Raw genomic sequence first — 5,737 nt, forward strand, 5'->3', positions numbered from 1 at the left:
TAGTCGGTTAAGCTTCTGCCTTCAGCTCAGGTCATGATCCCAGAGTCTTGGGATCAAACCCCGCACTGGACTCCCTATTCGGGGCAGAGCTTGCTTCTTCCCATCCCTTTGCTGCTCCCCCTGCTTGTGCTCTCTCTCTGTCAAATAAATAAATAAAATCTTTGAAAAAAGAAAAACACAATGAAAAAAGCCAACAACACACCAACTGCAAAATTAACTAAACCAAATGGAACTGATTCAACAAGAAGGTGGGAAGGAGGTGATATGGTGACTGTTCACAGGGTCCTAAGTACCAGCGTCACAATTACTCTATTCAGCAACCTACCAGAGTTAGTTTTTAAATAATATTCAAATATTTACAACAATTTTAAATGTTTTTGTAATTTTTAATATATGTTTTTAATGGTTTCAATGTTCTTTATTCTTTTTTTTAAATTTTTTATTTCTTTTCAGCGTAACAGTATTCATTGTTTTTTGCACCGCACCCAGTGCTCCATGCAATCTGTGCCCTCTCTAATACCCACCACCTGGTTCCCCCAACCTCCCACCTCCCGCCCCTTCAAAACCCTCAGATTGTTTTTCAGAGTCCATAGTCTCTCATGGTTCACCTCCCCTCCAATTTCCCTCAACTCCCTTCTCCTCTCCATCTCCCCTTGTCCTCCATGCTATTTGTTATGCTCCACAAATAAGTGAAACCATATGATAATTGACTCTCTCTGCTTGACTTATTTCACTCAGCATAATCTCTTCCAGTCCCGTCCATGTTGCTACAAAAGTTGGGTATTCATCCTTTCTGATGGAGGCATAATACTCCATAGTGTATACGGACCACATCTTCCTTATCCATTCATCCGTTGAAGGGCATCTCCAAAGGCAAAGGAAACAAAAGCGAAAATGAACTTTTGGGACTTCAAGATCAAAAGCTTCTGCACAGCAAAGGAAATAGTCAACAAAACAAAGAGGCAACCCACGGAATGGGAGAAGATATTTGCAAATGACAGTACAGACAAAAGGTTGATATCCAGGATCTATAAAGAACTCCTCAAACTCAACACACACAAAACAGACAATCATATCAAAAAATGGGCAGAAGATATGAACAGACACTTCTCCAATGAAGACATACAAATGGCTATCAGACACATGAAAAAATGTTCATCATCACTAGCCATCAGGAGATTCAAATTAAAACCACATTGAGATACCACCTTACACCAGTTAGAATGGCCAAAATTAGCAAGACAGGAAACAACATGTGTTGGAGAGGATGTGGAGAAAGGGGAACCCTCTCACACTGTTGGTGGGAATGCAAGTTGGTGCAGCCACTTTGGAAAAGTGTGGAGATTCCTCAAGAAATTAAAAATAGAGCTTCCCTATGACCTTGCCATTGTACTACTGGGTATTTACCCCAACGATACAGATGTAGTGAAAAGAAGGGCCATCTGTACCCCAATGTTTATAGCAGCAATGGCCATGGTCACCAAACTGTGGAATGTTCTTTATTCTAAAAGCTTTACCATCACTGCTAATTTGCAGAATTTATGACATACCCATTAGGAAACTCAGGATAGGGAATTTTTTTTGAAGCTATGTTTTCATAATAAGAAAAGTTAGATTTTTTTTTTTTACTTTTTTTTACTTAGATTTTTACTTAGATTTTAAAAATTATTTTTATTTTTGTTTGAAACACCTATAGGGATTTGGGGGCAGGGGTGGGGAGGTAATAGCTAACCCCCAATTCCATTGCTTGGTGACATAACCACTCACTAGTGCAAGGATAAAAAGGTGATAAAGAATAAATATAAATATATATATATATATATATATATATATATATATATATATATTTCCCTCTACTCTATGTTGTGTTTTTGTTTTGTTTTTTAGGGTTTTTTTTTTATTTTGGGAAAGAATACACAATATTAAATTTACCTTTTTAACCATTTTTAAGTGTACAGTTCAGTAGTGTTAAGTATTGTCTTGTTATACTACTGATCTCTAGAACTTTTTCATCTTACAAAACTGAATGTGTATTAAAAGTCCCTATGTTTCAAATGGTTCACATTGTACTCATTTCATTTTCTCCTGAGTCTCTATAGAACTTATTTGGACATTTAATAATATATACATGGTAAATTCTATTTCCCCAACCAGATTATAAAATCTTGGGATTGTCCTTTTCATTCCTTGTGTACCCCACCACTTCTTTGCTAGGTTGATACCATCATCATACCATGAATGCCCCTTCCCCTACCACTGAAGTTCTGGGAAAGTTCCCCCACCACCCATGAACCACTGACCCCCAACATTCCATACCCCCAACCCTTCCCATAGTGTACACCACTGCCTCAGAGAATCTTTCCAAGATCTGTCTCCCCAAACTATCAGCTCCTTAACCCTGTGTTTGGATTCTATTGAGGACACGATCTGTAGTACCTAGGAATTTGTCTTATTCAGGATGCTATAATGAAATACCATATCCAGAGTGGCTTAACAACAATTTATTTTTCATAATTCTGGAGGCTAGAATATCAGGATCATGGTTAGATGCATGGTCGGGTTCTTGGTGAAGGCCCTCTACCTGGTTATGTACTCACATAGCCTTTCCTTGGTCCGTGCACAGAAGGAGGGAGAGGGAGAGAGAGGATGAGAGAGAGAGAGACAGAGAGAGCTCGTGTCTCTTCATTTTTTTAGGGCATTAATCACATCACAAGGATCCCACCTCATGATTTTATCTAAACCTAATCACTCCCACCTTCAAATGTCATCCCTGTTCGAAATTAGGAACTTTAATTTGTGAATTTTGTGGAAACACTAACATTTATTCTATAGCAGAATTCTAGAACAACCAACATGGGAGAAGGATGTAGAAATCTTTTAGCTTGAAAAATTATATAAGATTATATTGATTATATGACAACTATTAGGCCTTGGAGAATAAACAATGTTACCATCCAAGCCTGTCTCAGAGAAAGGAAACAACAAAATTATTTTAAGCCCAGTTCTACAGTCTGTCCCACAACTATTCTGTTTCCATTAAAATTTGCACTCCAGAGTGGCTGGATTTCTCTCAGAGAGATGCAATAAAACTGAGATGATCCATACAGTTGCTGGAAAGAACTAGGAATGAAAAGCCAGGAAAAGAGATAGAAGTGCCTGGATTTGGGAGGAAAGAGGGATTGCCAAGTAGAAAATGGGCAACAAAGAAAGCCCAAACATTTTTTTGCTCAGTTTTGTTCATCCTAATTCCTATTAATGTTAATTTTGTGTGCTATTACTGTTAAACTGCCCTTGACCCCTTAACTTGTTAAACCTCTCCTCAAGAAAAAGTCTTTGGAAAAAAATAGCATTTAAGTTAGGCCTTGAAAATAGGATACTGTACAGACCAAGAATAGCAATTGCATAAAAGAGAAGGAGGGAAGGAGAGAACAGATAAAAGCAGAAGAACAATTCTAGACTGAAAGGGAGGAGTCCATTTAAAGGTTCTGAGGTAAGAAAGAGCTTAGCTTTAAAGAAACTGAAAATTAGTCCAAGATAAAATATACTGCGCTAAGAGGTAAGAAAGGATAAACCTGTGAATGGATCATTGAATTTGAGATTGGAAAGAATAGGGAAAGTGGCAGGATTTTAAAAATTACAGTGAAAGATACCCAAATTCATCAACACTTGCAGTCAGCATCTTTGACAGCAAACTTGACCAGACTTTTTTTTTTTTTAAGATTTTATTTATTTATTTGAGAGAGAGAATGAAAGAGAGAAAGTGAGCATGTGGTGGAGGAAGGGCAGAGGGAGAAGCGGCAGACCCCGTGTTGAGCAGGGAGCCTGATTCGGGGCTCCATCTGGAACTTCAGGATCATGACCTGAGCTGAAGGCAGTCGCTCAACCAACTGAGCCACCCAGCCACCGCTGACCAGACTTTCTAAAGAACAGAAGCAGATTAATAAAGTTTTCACACAAAAAAAATAAAATAAATCAAAACAAATCAAAAAAAGGAAGTCTTCACAATTAGGTAAACTTTGCTCTATATTATCTGGTTTACATGTACCGGCACAACTGAGGAACAAAAGTAGTGACGTGGCCACTCAGTGCCATTTGCCAGCTTGTGGGGACAATCTGAGGTTTGTAATTGTTCGACATGGTTTCATTCTTGGCCCAAGGGAAAAAAATACAAAGTAGCTCTCAGACTGTTTATCACTTCAAGAGGGATGTGGTTCTCTGACAGGGAGAAAGGAAAAGAATGGGAATGATTAAAGACTCTAAGGTGGTGTTCAGGACAAAGAGACAACAAGAACGTCAAGCCTCCCTGCCCTCCCCACCCCAGGATATGAATCATTTAAAATAAAAGTAAGATGGGGTAACTGGATGATGGACATTGGGGAGGGGATGTGTTGTAATGAGCACGGGTATTATATAAGACTGATGAATCACAGACTTGTAATCTTGAAGCAAATGATACATTATATGTTAACTAATTGAATTTAAATTAAAAATAAAATAAAATAAATGGTATGTCAGTAATTAGGGCTCCCCAAAACATCATTTGCACTTCTACTTCTAACATAATTCCTCTGCTGATAGCTATTAGGACTCCATCACATGATTTTGGTGTCACTTAGTACAGGTGATATCGAAAAAATAACCATTATTCAGTCATCATCGAGGAGTTACTGTTAAAATATTTTAAACAATTTTTTAATATAACAAGTGGGTAGAATGGTAGAAGGAAATTGTGTATTGTAATGTGAAAAAGTCTTTTCATAAGGGACAGGAAATATTCTAATTCATTGTCGAAGTTAAAAGCTGTTCACATTGTATCCCTGCAAGTAACAAATTCATGCAGCTTTGAAGTTTTGTATACCTGTACCCTGCTGCCTTCTACAATCATTAATAACTTTGCCTAGAGAACAATGCTAATAAAAACTGATGCATTGACCATGAGCACCATTCTAATAGTTATTAAATAACAGTTTGAAGAGGGAAACTTTTACCATTCTTCGATTTGTAATTTTTAAAGTATTATTTTTATATTAATCAGTCGTTTTTATCAAGTCAGCTGGCTAGACCCTTAATCAATGAAGGTATAGATATGTGATATGTTATGAAATGAGCCAGTTTTCAAATTTAAAGGAACTTTTTAGCAAAGGCTTTCTTTGGGTAATAGAACACCATATTGTGTTTTGAGGATATGGTGTCAGGGTGTACAGAGCATAAAAGGCGATTTATTTGTGCAATACTTATCTTCACCTTAAAGTGCATTTAATGGAGAGGCACTACATTACCTGTTTCCCAGATTTCAATTCAAACATTTCTTGAGTGACTTCAAGGGATAAATCTTTATGCAAGGTACAGCATAATGCAAAGGTGAGTGAAATCCTTTCCCTAACAGTTCACATTCCAGAAAGGAGTTAAGATGCACACACAAAAAACAATAATAAAAATAGAATGCAAGAATTGCTAAAAAGAAATATATGAATAGTTGTTATGGGATCATAGAAAGAATAGAGATTAATGGCTGCTAAACCCAGAGGAACATGATGTTGAGCCTAGCTGAAGAAGGAGAGGGCTCAGAATGGCTTTATTGCAAACAATGGATTTAAATTGCATGGATGCATTTCTAAGTCATATATCATTCTTTTTAAAATATAGTTGCTTTGCATTGGTATCTAATATTCATCTCGTGATGATTTTCTGTACTTCCCAGAGAGTGGCCAGCACCGGGGTCCCCAGCTACAGACTT

This window comes from Enhydra lutris, unplaced genomic scaffold (assembly GCF_002288905.1).
Source record: "Enhydra lutris kenyoni isolate GAN:26980312 unplaced genomic scaffold, ASM228890v2 scaffoldscaffold9, whole genome shotgun sequence".
Lineage (NCBI taxonomy): Eukaryota > Metazoa > Chordata > Mammalia > Carnivora > Mustelidae > Enhydra > Enhydra lutris.